Genomic DNA, 23,074 nt, shown 5'->3' on the forward strand with positions numbered 1-23,074 from the left:
GCCACCCATTCAGTCACTCTTTTTTTCTAGTCCAATTGCACTCATTTTTTCCAGTAGTCTCCCATGATCTACCCTATCAAATGCTTTACATAGGTCAATCGCAATAAAGTCCATTTGACCTCCTGTATCCTGGACTCCGTTACTTCCATAGGTCCGAGGCTTACTTGAAATGTCCCAAGGTAGGTCGATTCTGTGAAGCAGGATGCTACCTTACTTATAGTCCTAGTGACGACCTCTCCCCTGACGGGTCCTAGCCACCTGAGCACAAAGCAGGCCATGACTTGGAATATGTTAGGGTATCTCGAGTCTGAGGACCATGTTATAGGCAACTCAGCCGTTGCCTGTGGTTCTCGAACTAGGCGGTGACTCAGTAACCCACACCATGGACCACAAAAAATAATAATATAATAATAATACATCTTGGGCTGTTACACAACTACTATGAAATTGATTGGTATTTCATAACAGTTCATCATATTCTTGTAATTTATATGCTGTATTATTATAGCCTACCAGTTTTGCATTTCATAGTACTATAGCATGGGCTTATTCAAAAAGCAATGTGTATAATTAATATGAATATTAACTTTGTTTCAATAAACATTTTTTAGGCTAAAACCCAATTCTGTGCCAACACAGAATCTTCCCAGCAGCAGCATGAAGGGCGCTTTGGGATCAAGAAAAAGAGGGAGTCCACACAAGAGGGAGAGAGAAGTAGAAGAAGAAGAAAAAATGGAACATCTCCACCAGTACTGCTCAGGTGCAGCCAACAATAGTACTGAAGTAGGGCCTATAACACATTTTTCTTAGTGGAGTAACAAATTTGCAGCAATTGCCTGTAGGCCAGTAGGCCTTGACAAGGAAGAAGAAGTTTTCTTATGGGACTTTTTTTGTGGAAAATAATCGTCACTGTGTTTCACACTTTATCCCCCTTGAAGTAGAAGGTGGTGTGCTGATCATCGCTTTTGTGCTATGGGCATGTATAGTTGGGATTATTGGTTGGAGCTGTTTCTCAATTATATCTACATGTTTTGGTGATTCTATTGTTGCGAGAATGCTTTCAAATTTTTCTCGGAGCTTGGCCTTGTGCTCTTCTATGTCCTCACTTAGCCTTCTTTTCATGGGATTATGCAATTCCTTCAGAATAATGTCCTTTTCTTCGTTTGAAGGTGCTTCCTGAATGACTAAATTTGTATCTGATTCTAAATAGTGTTCATTAGCACCACCAATATATTTAGCCGCTAGGTGTATATGTTTGCACATATTAAATTTAATGGAAGAGTCGTGGCATGTACAAACGTATGAATGAATGCAGGTATTGCACTCTGTACACTTCAGGTCACAGCCGCAATTCATTTCACCCGTTCTTCTGACCTCGTACAGTTCACCTTTCTTCGTGGATGGAACAGTCCATACATCCTCACTGCAAATAATTTCTCCTGGTTGTAACGATAATGAATTGGCATGCCTTAGTCTTATTTGTGAGAGTTTATTTGTAAGTTTGCCTTTATTCATGTAAATAAGGCGGTCATAAAGTTTATCTCTCACAAATCGCATGAGGATATGGATTGCGATGTCCAGTCTCTTAGGCTTCTTACCCTCCATGTATATGTGTTTAATTACTCCATGCATGCGCTCTAGATGCATGTTAGTGTTGAGGCCGGCATTGAGACGTTTACAATAAGCCCAGCTACTTGCAGTGTGTTCATAATTGGCCTCGAAATAAATACCAAAATCTCTTGTGTCAGGGTCACTTTTTAATTTATTTATTTCTTGATAGAGCATTCTCGAAAAAGCAGCCTCGTCTCTTTCCTCCAACAATACTCTGAGCTCCTTGTACACCTCCACCTGTTTCTCTCGGCCTTTAACTTTAGAAAGGTTTTTCCTCCAAGCACGGTCAACATGCCACGAACACAACAGGCGGAATTTGGCAGGCACCATTACGCATAGCCGGGCACTGTAAAATGTTTCTGCCATGTCTGACATGAACACTTTTGGCTGTAGTGTCACTTGCAGAGCCTCTTTAATAACTCTGTAAAACACTTCCATCACAAATGCATCCGTCCTATTTGATAGCATGAACGCGCATGGAAATCCTTGGAACTTGTCATCTACGACTAGGAGGGTAGTTAGTTCAAATTCGTACTTATTTAAACCATGTGTGCTGTCAATACAAGTGAACTTGTCGCCGTATCGTAGTAACGTTTCTTGCTGCGCCTCATTCATTATAATTAGAACGAAGTCCTCTGGTTTTAATTGAGGGTACAGCATAGAAGACATGTCTTGACCCTTGTAAAAGCGTACTATTCCTCCACGTTCGTCCATTTCACGAATCCATGCTTCGACACTCGTACAATCATTCTCATGCCCCACAGCTTCAGATTTTAAATTGTACTCTTGCTCAATGTTAAATACCGTAGATCTTTTCTGGTCAGAAAATGAATGCGTTCAATGTCAGTTTCACCAATAGAATCTCTAACCTCATCAAGGATTCTATCGAAAGGAATTTTCATCGCAATCTTCCTCGCTAAGTCATTTCTTTCCGACAGCGATAATCTCATGCGACCTAACTCTTCTTGGTGGCCTACATGTGTTGCACAAAATGAAACATGCACTTCTCCAGACTGAAAAGTAACATCAATATTTGCTGGACAATGACCACTTATCTTGTTGCTTCCAAGTACTTTCTGGTGACGCTCATGATTACCCCTTGAGTTAAAGGTCCCATCCCTGTGACACCTGTATTTCATTTTAGAAGAACCATCTTTACATTCGTACTTGGAGCGACATACAATAAATTCACACACTTGCTCACTTTCTTTTTCACGTTTCCACTTAAGGAAATCCTCTTCATTCGCAAATTTTAAACTTTCCTTTGCGATACGAATCTCATGAAAATTAATAAAATGTGCCACCATATCGGATTTTGTAGCACAAAGCGGACATTTTACTTGAGGTTGTTCACACTTCGCAGTCTTATGTTGTGAATTTTTATGTCGTTCTAAATTGTATTTTGTGTGAGAGGTAAAACTACACAAATCGCACGAAAATTTAGGATTTTTGTTAGTGTGCTTTGTTCTTACGTGATGATTTAAAGTTTTCCTATAATTGAAAAATTTATTACACTTACTACATACGAAATTGTCCATTGTGCAAGCATAAAAAGTTCACTGCAATGTGCAATAAAGCAGTTAATTCACATAACTAATTCACTGTTTCATGAAGTGGACCCCCAAAACACTGCAGAAGTCTATTAAAGCCGATTATGGCTGCTCCTAGACACAAGTCCGGTATGTTTATTTTGATGATGAGGATGATGCTTGTTGTTTAAAGAGGCGTCACATCGAAAGTCATCGGCCCTGTTTATATTGTGTATTTTAAGGAGTGCTCTTGCAGTTGGTATTTTGGGGTTCATGTTAATCAATTGCAGTGTCTGCTATTCATTTAACAAGAACTGAGGATTTTTGAGTATTTATTTGAGATTCTTTTGGATGGTATTAGTGCGGTCTTTCTTGACAATATTGAATTTATCATCTCTGAAAAAATGCTGTCTTCAGTTTTACCCACAATTACTGTACAGTAGTATTGCCTTTATGTAAGTTGTCCTTGATTTTTTGTTTTAGGTGGTTAAATTGTTTGTTAGCTACTGATTACTTATTAATTTCCTGTTTTTTGTGAAAATGAAGAAATTTATGTTTATATATTATTTGATGAAAAATTTAAAATAAAATATATAAAACAAAAAATATTCTTCTTCTTCTTCTCCTCTTACTGCTTTTCCCATATATGTGGATTCGGGGGTGTGACATGTCTCGCTTCATGGCGCCAACTCTGTGGAGGGATGTAATCACCAGCCCTCAGATTTTAGGGAAAGACGTATTTTGTTCTTGAAGAAATGACTAAAAATGAAGTTGTATATACACGTTTCATGTATTTATTAAGTTAGAAACTGTACTCCTATTGTGCTTAAAAATGTCTGAATTGACGTTAAAACCTATATAATTCTTATTTTTATCCCTAAATCGGTTAAAAATGCCTTTCAGTATATTTCGAGAAAATAAAATATTTCCTGGCTTATGTTCAGTCTTTACGAAAATTTTAAAATCGGGAAGCTATAAACCACTCTCTCCGAAATGCCTTAAGAACCTCCTGCAGTGAACACTCCCGTAGTTTGTCACAAGGCAGAAGATGACACAGTATCCGTTGACTTCTGGGGAAAAGAACTGCATTTCATTCTGTGAGAATATTTTGGTGTTCCCGTTTGTTCATTGTATGAATTATGCTGAAAGTGTCAGGTTACAACTCGTCTTTAATTAAAAAGTGGTTACAGGAGTTGCTCCTGTGACGTTTGCAGCAAAGAGGTGAATAAAGTTGTTTATTTCCCCGTAACGAGTTATTAACTGCAGTTAAGAATTGTTTAATTCTTGTGCGTTATTCTGTTTGCAGTAATAACCAGCAATTTTCATCCTGTTAGGGTGTTGTAGGAATTTAAAAAATCACACAAATAAGTAGTATAGTAGTAGCCTATATTAATTAACTTATTAACGGGCGAGTTGGCCATGCGGTTAGGAGCGCGCAGCTGTGAGCTCGCATCCGGGAGATAGTGGGTTTGAACCCCACTGTCAGCAGCCGTGAAGATGGTTTTCCGTAGTTTCCCATTTTCACATCAGTCAATCGGCAGCTCCGCCAACTCGGCACTTTGAACGAACCAGCTCAAAGGTGGTGCTAATGCAGACATAATGAAGCTGAGGAGAGTCTGATGTCCTTATATACCTACGCGGGGTATTAATACTCTTTAAATTATGCAAGAAAGCTTTCTAGAAGCGACCTTTTAACTCTGCCCAATTTCCCCTACCTTATAGTACAACTGAAATCCGTCTGCGAGCAAGGCTACGTTAGCGCAGCCCGTCGCCAGCCGGGCCAACGTCAGCGGTGCCCGCAGTAGCGAGCCCGGCCCCCGTCGCCAACGGTGCCAATTTAATATATATAAAACAATTGTTGAGGAATGAAAAAATAGGTTTGTACCTTTAAAGGTAGTAAGGAATGGTAAAGATCCACTATATTATCCGCTGGCTGGCTCGACTGCTGGTACGGATCTCCCAAACATACGCTCTCCAGATAGTCGCATGCAGTGTTGTGTTTTGTTATAGTTGGAGACCTTTGTCTATCCTGATTGTTTTTAAATCTTTGATTCTCAACAAACAAGTTCATCTATTTCTTTGGTTGAGTGGTTTATTTTGTGTGTGCTTCCATATACAGTATACTCATTTCAAGACTCATGCCGCATATAAGACGCGGGCGGAGCAACTTTGGTCGAAGAACTCCACATGCTACAAGCCAAGCTAATTTTCACTTTAATCGAACTGCACAACAACGTGAAGAGTGAAATGAAACTGAAAGGATTGGGATATTACAAACCCGTGCAGCGCGTCGTTCAGCTAATAATCTTGCAAGTTTGAATCGAGCTGCTTTCAGTTACGATGTTTCGATTGACTACAGTGCCTACCAGTGCGTTGCTATTGTATCTATGAACTCAGTGTGCCAATATTGTAAGGCAATGAAATACAAAAATGAAGCCGCTGGATTGTGTTGCGCAAATGGCAAAATGAAATTAGTGCCATTGATTCCACCACCAGATCCATTGTACTCATTAGTTTCAGGAACAAGAACAGATTCCATATACACTGACTGACAGAGCAAATGCAACACCAAGAAGGAGTGGTCAGAACGTTATGCCAATTGCAGGGTAGACTGACGTCACTGAGGTATGCTCATGATGTGAAATGCGCCGCTGTGCTGCGCACGTAGCGAACGATAAATGGGACACGGCGTTGGCGAATGGCCCACTTCGTACCGTGATTTCTCAGCCGACAGTCATTGTAGAACGTGTTGTCGTGTGCCACAGGACAAGTGTATAGCTAAGAATGCCAGGCCGCCGTCAACAGAGGCATTTCCAGCAGACAGACGACTTTACGAGGGGTATGGTGATCGGGCTGAGAAGGGCAGGTTGGTCGCTTCGTCAAATCGCAGCCGATACCCATAGGGATGTGTCCACGGTGCAGCGCCTGTGGCGAAGATGGTTGGCGCAGGGACATGTGGCACGTGCAAGGGGTCCAGGCGCAGCCCGAGTGACGTCAGCACGCGAGGATCGGCGCATCCGCCGCCAAGCGGTGGCAGCCCCGCACGCCACGTCAACCGCCATTCTTCAGCATGTGCAAGACACCCTGGCTGTTCCAATATCGACCAGAACAATTTCCCGTCGATTGGTTGAAGGAGGCCTGCACTCCCGGCGTCCGCTCAGAAGACTACCATTGACTCCACAGCATAGACGTGCACGCCTGGCATGGTGCCGAGCTAGAGCGACTTGGATGAGGGAATGGCGGAACGTCGTGTTCTCCTATGAGTCACGCTTCTGTTCTGTCAGTGACAGTCACCGCAGACCAGTGTGGCGTCGGCGTGGAGAAAGGTCAAATCCGGCAGTAACTGTGGAGCGCCCTACCGCTAGACAACGCGGCATCATGGTTTGGGGCGCTATTGCGTATGCTTCCACGTCACCTCTAGTGCGTATTCAAGGCACGTTAAATGCCCACCGCTACGTGCAGCATGTGCTGCGGCCGGTGGCACTCCCGTACCTTCAGGGGCTGTCCAATGCTCTGTTTCAGCAGGATAATGCCCGCCCACACACTGCTCGCATCTCCCAACAGGCTCTACGAGGTGTACAGATGCTTCCGTGGCCAGCGTACTCTCCGGATCTCTCACCAATCGAACACGTGTGGGATCTCATTGGACGCCGTTTGCAAACTCTGCCCCAGCCTCGTACGGACGACCAACTGTGGCAAATGGTTGACAGAGAATGGAGAACCATCCCTCAGGACACCATCCGCACTCTTATTGACTCTGTACCTCGACGTGTTTCTGCGTGCATCGCCGCTCGCGGTGGTCCTACATCCTACTGAGTCGATGCCGTGCGCATTGTGTAACCTGCATATCGGTTTGAAATAAACATCAATTATTCGTCCGTGCCGTCTCTGTTTTTTCACCAACTTTCATCCCTTTCGAACCACTCCTTCTTGGTGTTGCATTTGCTCTGTCAGTCAGTGTATTTCCTTACAAATATCCAAAAAATATAGACCTGCTGAACAGTTCACATCTATGTTAGTCTATCAGGGTAATTTCTAGGTAGTGATATGCTATGACCTATTTCAGCATTTCCTTATTCACAATCAAGATATTCATATTGCAGGTAATGAAAATACATTTTTCCAGTAGTTTGTTATTAACTTTTGGTAGCAGTAGAAAATTAACTCATTCGATGTTGATAACGTAATCATTTGCATTATTCTGATTTTTGCGTGCAGTACAGACTGAATTCGAGTTCGTTCCATTGTAATTTATTTTTGACAGAACAACATTTGTCGGGTCAGCTAGTTAAAAATAAATATGTAAGAAAGGAAGATATAAAAATTAGGACTATTAAGCAGTACCATATGGCTGATAAAACAGGCATGAGGGAGTTTTTAATAAGTAACTATGATTGGTGGGAAACGGTAAGTAAAAATGTAAACAGACTCTGGGATGGGTTTAAAGCAATTGTTGAGGAATGTGAAAATAGGTTTGTACCTTTAAAAGTGGTAAGGAATGGTAAAGATCCACTATATTACGGTATAACAAAGAAGTAAAGAGACTAGGAAGGAGATGCAAGTTGGAAAGAGACTGAGTTAGAAATGGCTCTGGAAGTAAGGAGAAATTGAAGGAACTTACTAGGAAATTGAATCTAGCAAAGAAGTCAGCATAATTGACAGCCATACAATTTTAGTGAAAAATGGAAGAGTATGTATAGGTACTTTAAGGCAGAAACAGGTTCCAGGAATCATTAATGAACAAGGAGAGTGTGTATGCGAGGATCTTCAAAAGGCAGAAGTATTCTGTCAGCAGTATGTAAAGATTGTTGGTTCCAAGGATAATGTGCAGACAGAGGAGGTAAGTGATACTAAAGAAGTGTTAAAATTTACCTAGGACAAGAATGACATTTACAGTAAGATACAAAAGTTGAAAACTAGAAAAGCAGCTAGAATTCATAAGGTTTCAGGGGATATGCTAAAGACAATGGGTTGGATATAGTACCATGTCTGAAGTACTTATTTGATTATTGTTTGCATTTAGGAGCTATACCAAATGAATGGAGAGTCGCTGTAGTAGCCCCTGTGTATAAAGGAAAGGGTGATAGACATAAAGCTAAAAATTACAGTCCATTCAGTTTGACATGCATTGCATGTAAACGTTGGGAAAGCAATGTTTCTAATTATAAAAGACATGTTTGAAAAATTAATAACTGGTTTGATGGAAGGCAGTTTGGTTTAGGAAAGGTTGTTCCACTGAAGCTCAGCTTGTAGGATTCCAGCAAAATATAGCAGATATCCTGGATTCAGGAGGCCAGTTGGACTGTATCACAATTGACCTATGGTGGGCATTTGATAGGGTGGATCATGGGAGACTACTGGCAAAAATGAGTGCAATTGGACTTGAGAAAAGAGTGACTGAATGGGTGGCTCTGTTTCTAGAAAACAGGACTCAGAGAATTACAGTAGGCGGAGCTTTATCTGTCTCTGTAATAATTAAGAGGGGAATTCCTCAAGGCAGTATTATTAGACTTTTACGGTTTCTTATATGATATGTGTAAAGAAGTGGAATCAAAGATGAGGCTTTTTGCAGGTGATGTTATTCTGTACAGAGTAATAAATAAGTTACAAGATTGTGGGCAACTGCAAAATGACCTCGATAATGTTGTGAGATGGACAGTAGGCAATGGTATGATGATAAACGGGGTTAAAAGCCAGGTTGAGACTTTCAAAAATAGGAAAAGTCCTCATTTTCAATTACTGGGTTGTTGGGATGAAAGTTCCCATTGGGGATCATTGTAAATACCTAGGTCTTAAATTAAGGAAAGATCTTCATTGGGGTAATCACATAAATATGATTGTAACCAAAGGGTACCCATCTCTTCACTTGGTTATGAAGGTATTTAGGGGTTGTAGTAAGGATGTAAAAGGAGAGGGCATATAAGTCTCTGTTTTTTTTTTTAATTTCGTGTTTGCTATTTCTAGCCGAGTGCAGCCCATGAAAGGCAGACCCTCCGATGTGCGTGGGCGGCATCTGCCATGTGTAGGTGACTGCGTGTTGTTATGGCGGAGGATAGTGTTATGTGTGATTTGCAGGGATGTTGGGGACAGCACAAACACCCAGTCCCTGGGCCATTGAAATTAACCAGTGAATGTTAAAATCCCCAGCCCGGCCGGGAATCGAACCCAGGGCCCTCTGAACCGAAGGCCATTACGCTGACCATTCAGCCCACGAAGTCTCTGGTAAGGCTGCAACTAGAGTATGGTTCCAGTGTATGGGACTCTCGACAGGATTACTTGATTCAAGAATTGGCAAGAATCCAAAGAAAAGCAGCTCGATCTGTTCTGGGCAATTTCCAACAAAAGAATGTTGCAAAATTTGAGCTGGGAAGACTTGGGAGAAAGGAGACGGACGAGCTGCTCGACTAAATGGTATGTCCCGAGCTGTCAGGGGAGAGATGGCGTGGGAGGACATCAGTAGACGAATAAGTTCGAGTAGTGTGTTTAAAAGTAGGAAGGATCACAGTATGAAGATAAAGTTGGAATTCAAAAGGACAAATTGGGGCAAATATTCGTTTATAGGAAGGGGAGTTAGGGATTGGAATAACTTACCAAGGGAGATGTTCAATAAATTTCCAATTTCTTTGCAATCCTTTAAGAAAAGGCTAGGAAATCAACAGGCAGGGAATCTGCCACCTGGATGACTGCTCTAAATGCAGATCAGTAGTGACTGATTATCAATTTAGCAAAATAAGTATGGTATTTTAATTAACTTAATGCCTATCAAAATACGTACAATTGAAGCTGCCTAAAAGTATTTTAGAAACTACTTGACAGTCTTTTAGGCAGCTAAAATGACCTTTTAACACCTAAATATCCGAAGTCTAGTAATCACTATTGCATGTTTCTGTGGTGGTTGGGAGTGCAGTGTGTGTTGTCTGAATTTAAAAAGCTACCTTCTGTTTTCCTTGACCGGATCAAGGATGAAATGAATTAAGCATATTTAGGCTATTAGTACGATGGGATCGCCACTCCCAAGGTGATTTATTGATGACTTATAGATACTATGAAATGAGAATGGAGAGTGTTGCTGGAATGAAAGATAACAGGAAAAAAGCGTAAGTACCCGGAGAAAAACCTGTCCTGCCTCTGCTTTGTCCAGCACAAATCCCTCATGGGGTGACCGGGATTTGAACCACGTTTTCCAGCGGTGAGAGGCCGACACGCTGCCGTCTGTGACAGGGAGGCTCAGTGTGTTGTCGGAATATTAAGAGAAAAGTGGTGGAACAAACACTAACACCCAGTCTATGAGCCAGAAGTAATTAGGCGTGATTAAAATCTTCGATCCGGATGGAAAACAAATCCGGGACCTTCTGAAATGACGGTCACAGCCAAGGATTCGAACAAAGTGAAATCCTTATTGAGTTTTATTAGTATTACTATCAGTATTAACATTCAACTATTGTAATAGAAAGAAGCAAAAATCATTATTTAGTTTATCAATTTTAAACACGTACCGGTAACGTTCGTTGTTCAATCTTGCCGCCTGATTATTTTTTAGGGACTTGAAAACGCTTTAAAAATATAGTTAAGTACCGTAGTTAAAACTCTAGGCTTTAAAGTTATACAAACATGTACGGCGTCTGGAGGGACAGATTTTATTTGTACTATTGCTCAAGAATGAAAGAAATTCATACTTGAAAACGTGGGAGCGGCTCCACGCGCTGCGCTCACGAGACACAGTGCTGGCTTCACGAAAAGCTGCATCGGCTGTACCTCGACAATGCCTGACAGCAAAACAAAGCTTCTTCTTCTCCTTCTTCTCCTGCTCCACACGTGGCGCGAAATCGCCATGATAGGTAGGAGGTGCTAAACGCCGAGGTTTCTCGAGCAGTCACGAGCAAAGCCGATGATGGCTGCTCCTCGACATTCCCTAGACTCAAGTGAATGAACGTACCACTTCTACCATAACGTTTAAATTTCAAAAGCTCATTGTTTAAGAAGCCTTTCTCGTGGACAGCCGATATTTTGTTCTGATGACGCAGAGCACAGTTCTCTGCGAAACGTAAATAATTTCACCTTATTTTCTTGACACGGCATAACCCAAAAGCCTATATCATGTCTATAAGTACGGGCCGTGAAAGCTTCAATGGCAAAGGTACGCTAGATTTCAGCTGTTACATTCACCATACGTTCATTAATGTCCTGACTTTTATGCGTTTTATAATTACGCGAAGCATATCCGTTTACCACGCTCCACATCAACTTAATGGAGGTGAATGGAGGTAAAACTTCCGTCGAGCCTTCGTGAACGGACGATGTCACAGTGGTTAGAGATACAATACTGTATGAACGGACGATGTTATAGAGGCTAGAGATACAAATGGTGGGTCAAGCATCAGATCATGCGTCCCTGCATTGTTAATAATAATAATAATAATAATAATAATAATAATAATAATAATAATAATAATGTTATTTGCTTTACGTCCCACTAACTACTTTTTAAGGTCTTCGGAGACGCCGAGGTGCCGAAATTTAGTCCCGCAGGAGTTCTTTTACGTGCCAGTAAATCTACCGACACGGGGCTGTCGTATTTGAGCACCTTCAAATACCACCGGACTGAGCCAGGATCGAACCTGCCAAGTTGGGGTTAGAAGGCCAGCGCCTTAACCGTCTGAGCCACTCAGCCCGGCCTGCATTGTTCAGTCTGAATTGCCTGCTTATATTAATGATAATAAATCGGTTCTTGCGTATTTTTTTGACTGAAATTATCTGAGAAATTATATTTTCAACACTGAGCATGTAGGATCAGATTATGATATGACCCGGCTAGCGAACTACTTTAATGTCTCCGCGCAGACGTTCTGCGGTAGCATCAACCAATACACGTTAAAATCAACACGTGCTCATGTTTACAGCGTAACTGATTTTCTTGGTGACGGCAGTATAACTGCTTTCTTTGTACAAGTCTCTCACAGCAGGACTCCAGGTGTTCAGTCTTTACCAGGACGGCTGCAATTCTTATTGACCGAGCTCGATAGCTGCAGTCGCTTAAGTGAGACCAGTATCCAGTATTCGGGAGATAGTGGGTTCGTATCCCACTGTCGGCAGCCCTGAAGATGGTTTTCCGTGGTTTTCCATTTTCACACCAGGCAAATGCTGGGGCTGTACTTTAATTAAGGCCACGGCTGCTTCCTTCCCACTCCTAGCCATTTCCTCTCCCATCGTCGCCATAAGACCTATCTGTGTCAGTGCGACGTAAAGCAACTTGAAGAAAAATCTTATTGACATGCTCGCCTTACTTTACTCGCACACTCAGTCACCCTGCAGTCCAGTTACACGTAGACACATACGAACCGGGACTGATGACCCCCACAACACACGATGGCTATTCCTTGGTTGGATTCCAGGGAAAGTCCGGTAATTCGCATTGCCTAACACAGCGAACTACTTTACAATGACAACTAAACAGCAACAGTGCTACCCACCAGGACAATACTCCTCACTCGTTTTCCATTCCACAAGGCGCACGGTAGAACCGGACCAACAGTACATTACAGGGAGAGACCGGCCATTTCCTCAGGCTAGGAGGTCCCAGTTGACTCACTAGTTCCTTCCAGGAAATACCGAAGGGGCTACGACAGAGCGGGCACGTAACAATAATTATATTGGTTTTACGTCCCACTACCTACATATTTAAAGTTTTCGAAAAAGCTGAGGTGCCGGAATTTTGTCCAGTAGGAGTTATTTTATATGCCAGTAAATGTACTGACATGAGGCTGACGTATCTGAGCACCTTCAAATACAACCGGACTGAGCCAGGATCGAACCTGCCAAGTTGGGCTCAGAAGGTAGGCGCTCTACCGCCCGAGCTATTCAGCCCCGTTACAGAACTCTCATGACCAGTTTCATGGGCTCGCAGCAAGAATGTTCGTGTGTTGATCTCTTGCACAAGTGAATGATGCTTTATCTTCACACATCGTAAACGTGGTTACGCCATTTACGAGTTAGACAGCCGACCTAGTAATAATGAAATGTTTTTTTTGTTTTTTTTTTAGGTAGCTGAACGTCGCACAAACTTCTTTTTTCTTTTTTGCTAGTGGATTAACACCACACAGCACACACAAGATTTTTGGCAACGCGACGCAAAGATGGAAAAGGGCTAGGATTGGGAAGGTAGTGGACGTGGCCTTAATTAAGGTAAATTAAGGTACAGCCCCAGCATTTGCCTGGTTTGAAATTGGGGGCAAATCATGGGGGAAAGATCTTAACGGATGCCGAACAATGTGATTCAAACTCTGCACATTAACATCCTGAGCGCATAGAACGCTAATTTGAGAACTGGAGCTAAGTATTATCAAGGATGATCGCTTAAATAGTACCAAGTTTAAAGGTCTACGCTAGGTAAGTGGGCCACAGATTATTTATTTATTTATTTATTTATTTATTTATTTATATATTTATTTATTTATTTATTTATTTATTTATTTAATAATGGATAGTCTGAAAATCAAACAGGATGATTCAGCTAATGATAATGTTTTCTTACCTTCTCTAGTTTCCCGATTTACACCACTTAATAATGTTCCCTATTAGTTAACCAACTCCGCAGCGAATTATTTTCCACTTCTTTCGAACGGTATACATAATGAAGGCAGGAAATTTAGCCAGCAAGACAAAAATATTTGCACCCTCAAAAAAAGTCCGTTGAGGGTGAAACCACAAGAGTGAGTGATAATAGCGACAAGCGATACGACCCCAGATACGAACTGACTGACACCAAGAAAGCCACTCAGGCAACGTTATAAGAAGAGCGAGCCGATATTTTCCACTTTAGTAAGGAGGTTGCTATGTTAACGGCAGCTAGGCTGTGTGGAGGGAAGAGCATTACCCCGCTCCCCGTTTCACACCACCCTGGCAAACACATGAGCTCCGGACCGTACAAGAAGTGAATTCTTTACAGATAATGTGTATTTCCTTAGCAACAGATGTTGTATGTTAGATTTATTGTACCTGAAATATTTCAAGAGACAGTGACAAATTACTTCTTTTTTAAAATTTTCCAGCTAATTTATTATTATTATTATTATTATTATTATTATTATTATTATTATTATTATTATTATTATTATTATTATTATATTTGCCTTTATTTGTAGTAGCGAAGTTAGGACTCATGGTCCTCTCTTACACTTAACCACACTTCATTAACATTGTACATCTGAGAGCAATATTCATAATGTTATCTTAAAACTACCATTACAAACTAGAAACAAAATATGAAACAAAATAACATAAACTCTATTAATATTCTTAGTCATGTCTTAAACTATCGTTACAAATTAAAAGTTGATTGACACTAAATACCCTAAGCACAGTAAACGTACTTTTATACACACATTCACTCTACCAGATTCATTCAGCCTGGCGGCACACATCGAGGAGATGCTCACGGCAAGACAACTTGAAGGAATTTAAGGATTGTATGGCTCTAATGTTGTGGGGGAGAGAATTCCATATTCTAGCTCCATTTGCAACAAAGGAACGGCTGAATGCTGCTGACCTGCTGAGAGGGATAGCAAGTGTACTGCCAGAGCGTGTGTTATGCTGGTAAAAAAGTAAACTCGTGTCCTCATCCCGAGGTGGTGCAGCTCTTTTCAGGCACACCCCCATTGGAGGTGAGCTGCACGTACCATTTCAACCACATACCAGCCCTCCTGCCATTCTTAAATTTCTGGCAGTACCGGGAATCGAACCCGGGCCCCCGAGGACGGCAGCTAATAACACTAACCGTTACGCTACGGAGGCGGACGTTATGCTGGTGGAAAGAGGATAGGAAATTGAGTTGTGAAGATAAGTAGTATGGGATATTCTCTTTTAATACTCGAAAGATTAATACTGCCACGTGGAGGTTTCTATATTGTTCAAATTTTAGAAGGGAAAGTTGTCGATAATAAGGGGTAACATGAACATCATAGCGTAAGGAAAAGATAAATCTAATACACGAGTTCATAGCACGTTGTAATCGGTTTAGTTGTTCCCAAGGTTGTTTTTAAAGCAGTTGTTTTAGAATACTCTCGTTCTTTTCGCATCTAGGCGCATTAACATCTAGACTAGACAGTCAATCTCAAGAAAAGACAGGGGAAGGCATCGACCTTGGAAGACCGGTAAAGATTTAAGGGACCACAAAACATGTGACTTTTCATGGCTGCATGGCACTTTTAATAAATACCAAGTACATGACCAAAAAGAAATGGAATTCAAGTTCTTCGGATAGTCAAATACAGTACATCGCGCTTCCATCGTCTTGCCTATGCGTGAACTTTTGATATCTGATGGAGTTTGGATCCTGTATCTATATGAGCGATTTCACAGCCTTTCAGAAAACAATAAAAATAGTACAGGATCGCTGAACATGACACGGTTTTCAGTTCTTAAACATAAATCTATAAAAATATCTTTCAATACTGTGGCCAGCAGCGGTGCTCATGGGATGAGCTCGTGTGCAACGACAACAGGTCGTCATATTATTATTATTATTATTATTATTATTATTATTATTATTATTATTATTATTATTAATTTATTATTATCATTAAAATTAAGTAGTAGTAGTAGTAGTAGTTGTTGTTGTTGTAATATCCAGCTGTGATTCTCCGAGTCCTGTAGAAGACCGAGCAGAGTGGGCTCCTATTCAACAGTGAGTTTGAAACACTTGGTCACGTCTTGACTTCCTGTCCATTTAATGACACACTACGGAATTCAAGACATCATCGTATAAGATCTATGACTGCTGAAGCTCTAAGAGGAAAGCTACTTGCTTTACGTCGCACCGACACAGATAGGTCTTATGGCGACGATGGGATAGGAAAGGCCTAGGAAGTGGAAGGAAGCGGCCGTGGCCTTAATTAAGGTACAGCCTCAGCATTTGCCTGGTGTGAAAAATGGGAAATCACGGAAAACCATTTTTAGGGCTGCCGACAGTGGGGTTCGAACCCACTATCTCCCGGATGCAATCTCACAGCCGCGCGCCCCTAACCAGACGACCCAACTCGCCCGGTTAGACAGCATAAAAGAGATGTACTATTCTATTATAAAATCAAGGATAACTAACCTAAATAACACATATGGAGAACATATAAAGAAGAATGAAAGCAAAGGTCATCAAATAAAAATAACGTACTAACTGAAAAATATAAGCAATGCATGAACAGGAAACTAATGCACAATAAAGTAACGGAAATACGAGTGTGGCAATAAACAGTGATCTATGTATATGAGTTAAAAGCTAAATATTGTGTGCATTTACTCTATAATAAAAATGTTATAACCTAACATTCATTATAAGAACAACAGTGTTCTTCAGCTGTACAGTAAAATGCAAATGTTACTAGCCTACGTACCACAACCTATCACACATATTTTACATATGTAATCAGTCCCTAATCACTGATCATACATATATTTTACAGGGCTTTTATAGTTGCCAATCCACTTTTTATGTAAGTTTTGTCTTTTTTGGCAGCCTCCAAATGGAAGAAGCAGAAATAAACGCATTTCACTTCATTCTGTCTCCACCCCCACCCACCTCTCTCTTGCTTTAACCGGGCGAGTTGGCGGTGCGGGTCGAGTCGCGCGGCTGTGCGCTTGCATCCGGGAGATAGTGGTTCGAATCCCACTGTCTGCAGCCCTGAAGATGGTTTTCCGTGGTTTTCCATTTTCACACCAGGCAAATGCTGGGGCTGTACCTTAATTAAGGCCACGGAAAACCATCTTCAGGGCTGCCAAAAGTGGAGGTTCAAACCCACCACCTTCCGAATGCAAGCTCACAGCTGCCCGCCTCTAATCGCACAGCCAACTCGCTCGGTATAATTATTTTATATGAGAAGCACTGGACAAATCCCATGTATTTTGAAGTATTGTTATCCCTTACTTTTCCGAATTTAGTCCAAGCAGAGCTTGTAACTGTTTTTCCCCTTCTTTCTTGTGCTACTATAAACTCTCATGATTTAATCTTATTTTCAGCATATAATTTTGAAACTGTGTTTTGCATTCTCTTACCATTAGCAGAAACAGTGTCCGAGCTTTTGCTTGAGGTCAACAGTATTCTATCATCATCAAAATTCATCTTGACGCTTAATTAGCATTGACCTAATGGTGAGAACTACAGTTTACCTACTAGTAGGAGAGGTGCATTCAACCAACACCGATCGCTCTCGTATAATCCCAGCGCTCGTTATGTACGTTACTTCGTTATTCATAGGAAACATACGTAACTCTCGCGACAATCACTATCTGCTTTCTGAGTGCATTCGTGGAGCGAGTAGGTTATGTTGCGCTCGCTCTGTGGCAGGTCACTGGCGTACATGTCCTCCCCTCATTCAGAGATTGTCCGACTCGTTGGCTGAATGGTCAGCATACTGGCCTTCTGTTCAGAGGGTCCGGGGTTCGATTCCCGGCCGGATCGGGGATTTTAACCTCCATTGGTTAATTCCAATGGCCCGGGGGCTGGGTGTCTGTGCTGTCCCCAACATCCCTGCAACTCACACACCACACATAACACTATCCTCCACCACAATAACACGCAGTTACCTACACATGGCAGATGCCGCCCACCCTCATCGGAGGGTCTGCCTTACAAGGGCTGCACCCGGCAAGAAATAGCCACACGGAAAAAAAAAATCAGAGATTCAAGACATCGAATAAGGCCTTAAGGCTGATTTACACAGGTCAGTAATTTAGTCTAATCGAGAAAACAGAAATGGGGGAGTGTGCGTTCAGACACGGTTTAGCTGGAGTTCAAGTGTCGACCGTTGCAGAGTGTGGACTGCAAGATGATTCGGAGAGCTAGCGCAAATCATCATCATCATCATCATCTGTTTACCCTCCAGGTTCGGTTTTTCCCTCGGACTTAGCGAGGGATCCCACCTCTACCGCCTCAGGGGCAGTGTCCTGGAGCTTCAGACTCTTGGTCGGGGGATACAACTGGGGAGTATGACCAGTACCTCGCCCAGGCGGCCTCACCTGCTATGCTGAACAGGGGCCTTGTGGAGGGATGGGAAGATTGGAAGGGATAGGCAAGGAAGAGGGAAGGAAGCGGCCGTGGCCTTAAGTTAGGTACCATCCCGGCATTCGCCTGGAGGAGAAGTGGGAAACCACGGAAAACCACTTCCAGGATGGCTGAGGTGGGAATCGAACCCACCTCTACTCAGTTGACCTCCCGAGGCTGAGTGGACCCCGTTCCAGCCCTCGTACCACTTTTCAAATTTCGTGGCAGAGCCGGGAATCGAACCCGGACCTCCGGGGGTGGCAGCTAATCACGCTAACCACTACACCACAGAGGCGGACTAGCGCAAATCAATTAATAAATATTGCGCAAAGTCTTATTCTGGAATAGGTGGAGGAAGATATTAAAATTGAGAGGAAGAGAAAATGGGTACGAAAATGTATAGTACGAAGAGATGTGCTTCTTAGAGAACTCACAGCTGAAGACCCAAATCCAGACTGAGAAAGTGGGAAACTTGTTTCAATTTTCTAGGCTAAAATCCGGCATGCCGATACTCACCTAAGAGAAGCCAAACCTGTAAAAACAAAACTGGAGCAGTGCTCATTGCTACTGGATGCAATGAGCAATTTCATAATGTTCATCTGATCTCTTCGTCGTATTACAATACTGGGATAAATGTGCATAAAATACAAATTTCTTTCCATGGGATTGCTTGTTGTACTCTCGTTGTTGTTGTTGTTGTTGTTGCTGTTGTTGTTGTTGCTGCTGCTGTTGGTTAATGATGGTTTAACTTCACTTTATTAACAACCGGGCGAGTTGGCCGTGCGCGTAGAACCGTGCGGCTGTGAGCTTGCATACGGGAGATAGTAGGTTCGAATCCCACTATCGGCAGCCCTGAAGATGGTTTTCCGTGGTTTCCCATTTTCACACCAGGCAAATGCTGGGGCTGTACCTTAATTAAGGCCACGGCCACTTCCTTCCAACTCCTAGGCCTTTCCTATCCCATCGTCGCCATAAGACCTATCTGTGTCGGTGCGACGTAAAGCCCCTAGCAAAAAAAAAACCCAACTTTATTAACACTTGTAATGTTGAGCTAGTAGTAAGCTGAACCTATAGTATTGTGAGCCGTAGTGTTAAGCACTGGAAATACTTAATTTGTGTGTGAGTTTGCATATGATGCTGGATGTAGAATGTTTAAACTAGTAGTATTTCTTGTAATATTTTCTTTCCATGGAATTGCTTGTTGTAGGCCGTACTCTTGTCGTTGTTCGGTTCTTGTTGTTGTTGTTGTTGTTGTTGTTGTTGTTGTTGTTGGGTAATTATGTTGACTTTATTATTACACTACTGCAAGTGACCATTGCCACCGGGATATTTCCCATTTGCGATGTATTTCTTAATATAATAATTGTTACGGAGTTTATCCGTGGAGCAGAAAGAGGTGAAAGAAGGTGCGGGTGTTGAACGGATCTAACTACCACATCGAAATTGAATGTAAAATTTTAACAAAGCTTATATTTCTTTAGAATTTAAAAAATTAACAAATAACAATATGACAGGTACAATTAGCAATCTTGAAACAAGACTTGGAAAAATCCGAGATTCAGAACAATTTTCGGCTTCAAGCCCCTAGTTTTACAATTCCTGAGCTCCCAGCTCGAATTTAAAATTCAAAATGAGAACTAATTTAGTCAAGAGCAGAAATCTCCTAATTCAAGAGCATTTGCTCCCTAAATTACAATGTCAAGCCTTCCAGAGGCACCCTTCACTATTACAAAACTTTGGAAAGAGCTAACAGGCTCTCAGTTTCTTCCAGGCTACACGAGGCAAAATTACATCAAAATTTAACACTCCCTGGCCTCTCAAGGCACGAATTACAAATAAAAATAGTATTACACAGGGGTATCTAGTACCCAACCTACAGGGCCTTTGCGAAAAAGAACAGGATAAATAAACGGCCCGAACACAAAATGAATGGAGGCGAACACTGAGCTCCAAATAATGAAATATAAAATCCTACAGGACTCTTGGCCGATGAAACTGGGGCTAGTCCCAAACTACTGAGGTGGCTCGGATGGAAATAACTTCAATTCATTACAGGAAAGAAAGGTTGCGAAAACGGAGTTACCTCAATCCATGATGAAGGGGAGCTCGAGAGGGTAACTCACTCTCTATCCCCGATTTACAGTTAAAGATTTTATGAAATTTTTACATTAGCCGAAAGATGATTTACATTTTAGAAAAGCGTGTTACATAATAAAAGATTAGGACCTTCCCCTCGGATTAATTGGCGGATACAGCAAGAAAGATAGAATTTATGTGGCCATTACTTTGTAGATGTTCTGCTGGCCGAAGAAAGAGGCGCCCCGCCTCCTGCCTTAACATATACACTTAGAAAGACAGCGATTAATTTACAAGGAAACATGAAAAGCTGCAGTTTATATACCCTCAGGGAAGGTTCGAGAGAATTCTGTGCTAATCCGTACACACCCTCTCAATGTTATTGGTTAAACTCAAAACTTAGACTCAAAATCGAACAAGAAGCCTGTGATAGGTTGAAAATTAATTACAGAAATTTTTCATTGGCCAGATTCAAAACTGGCGGAAAGAAAAATAAGTGTTGCCAATCCAAAAACAAATGAACATAGATTCAGTTATGGAAAACCTACGAATACGAAACTTCTTTTAGTTATAAGTCCTTCCACCTTGCACCAGAGTGCATGATCAGAGATTTTTGGTAGTGACATCTATGGAAAAATGTCCAAACTTCTTGATGTATAGCAAAACAAAACAGGGACAAATTCAATCAGTTTAGGAAACTTCACAATAATACAATTACTTAATATTTCAGTGGTGACATCATCTGATTAAAGTTCCAAGTACATGTAGTATCAGTTTCACTTTTTGATCGATGGAGGAGTTTATTTAGGCGTTTATTTTAAATGAGCGGAGTTGAGGTGTACCTCCCGGTACAATAATAATACTAATACTAATAATAATAATAATAATAATAATAATAATAATAATAATAATAATAATAATAATAATAATAATAATAAATTACTGAAAACGTACAACCTGTTTTCCAGTCATTGACCGGGTCAGGGAAGTAAGTAATCGATCATATATAGGCTATCAGAACGACGGGGTCGCCCCTCCCAAAGTGATTTATTAACTTTTTTTTTGCTAGTTGTTTTACGTCGCACCGACACAGAGAGGTCTTACGGCGACGATGGGACAGGAAAGGGCTAGGAGTGGTAAGGAAGCGGCCGTGGCCTTAATTAAGGCACAGCCCCAGCATTTGCCTGGTGAGAAAATGGGAAACCACAGAAAACCATTTTCAGGGCTGCCGACAGTGGGGTTCGAACCTACTATCTCCCGAATACTGGATACTGGCCGCACTTAAGCGACTGCAGATTTATTAATGACTGACAGATGCTATGAAATGAGAATGGAGAGTGTTGCTGGAATGAAAGATGACAGGGAGAACCGGAATACCCGGAGAGAAACCTGTCCCGCCCCCGCTTTGTCCAGCACAAATCTCACATGGAGTGATCGGAATTTGAACCGCGGTATCCAGCGGTCGAGGCCGACGCGCTGCCGTCTGAGCTACGGAGGCTCTCAACAATAAATTACTAACCCGTTGTTTTTAATTTTTCTGTTTGATCCCTTTTTGGTGAAACCCCGATATGCCCCTCGTCTTTTGCAACTCATCGATTTTAGCTGCCTTGGCTGCTTTATACCAGGTGGGCAAAATAAAACTGGCTGGAAAATATTTATCAGACTGTCTCGGAATTGGTCCTTATTAATGAACGGGAGAACTGCCCATCACAGGAAATGCTGGAAACCGTGATTTCGATGCACCAATTGGATGCTGTCACATGTCTGCGCGTGCGCATTTCCCGAATATGTCACTTTGCCATTACGTGTGAGTGAGTGAGTGAGTGAGTGAGTGAATGAATGAGTGGAGCAGACGTGGTTAGTGACCAGTTGAATGCAACACAAAATGGTGCTCACGATAAAACAGAGCGTGTTCATTGTCGAGTATTATGCGAAGCACGATTCGCGGAAAACTTATGTGGAACTGTTAGTGCAAGATTTTAAGACTGGAAGTGTTTTGGCAAAACCTCCAGAAAAGTCTACAATGCAAAACTTAGTGGCAAAATGGCGCGACACGAGCTCTATAGCAAATAAAAGCCGGAACTAACCGAAAAAGCGGCTGGAATTGATCAGATTTCTGGGGATATACTAAAGACAATGGGTTGGGATATAGTACCATATCTGAAGTACTTATTTGATTATTGTTTCGTCGGAGGACCTATACCAGATGAATGGAGAGTTGCTATAGTAGCCCCTGTGTATAAAGGAAAGGGTGATAGACATAAAGCTGAAAATTACAGGCCAGTAAGTTTGACATGCATTGTATGTAAGCTTTGGGAAGGCATTCTTTCTGATTATATTAGACATGTTTGTGAAATTAATAACTGGTTCGATAGAAGGCAATTCGGTTTTAGGAAAGATTATTCCACTGAAGCTCAACTTGTAGGATTCCAGCAAGATATAGCAGATATCTTGGATTCTGGAGGTCAAATGAACTGTATCGCGATTGACCTGTCTAAAGCATTTGATAGGGTGGATCATGGGAGACTACTGGCAAAAATGAGTGCAATTGGACTAGACAAAAGAGTGACTGAATGGGTTGCTATATTTCTAGAAAATAGATCTCAGAGAGTTAGAGTAGGTGAAGTTGTGTCTGACCCTGTAATAGTTGAGAGGGGAGTTCCTCAGGGCAGTGTTATCGGACCTTTATGTTTTCTTATATATATAAATGATATGAGTAAAGGAGTGGAATCGGAGGTAAGGTTTTTTGCGGATGATGTTATTCTCTATAGAGTGATAAATAAGTTACAAGATTGTGAGCAACTGCAACGTGATCTCGAAAATGTTG

Source organism: Anabrus simplex, chromosome 4, assembly GCF_040414725.1.
Source record: "Anabrus simplex isolate iqAnaSimp1 chromosome 4, ASM4041472v1, whole genome shotgun sequence".
NCBI classification, from domain to species: domain Eukaryota; kingdom Metazoa; phylum Arthropoda; class Insecta; order Orthoptera; family Tettigoniidae; genus Anabrus; species Anabrus simplex.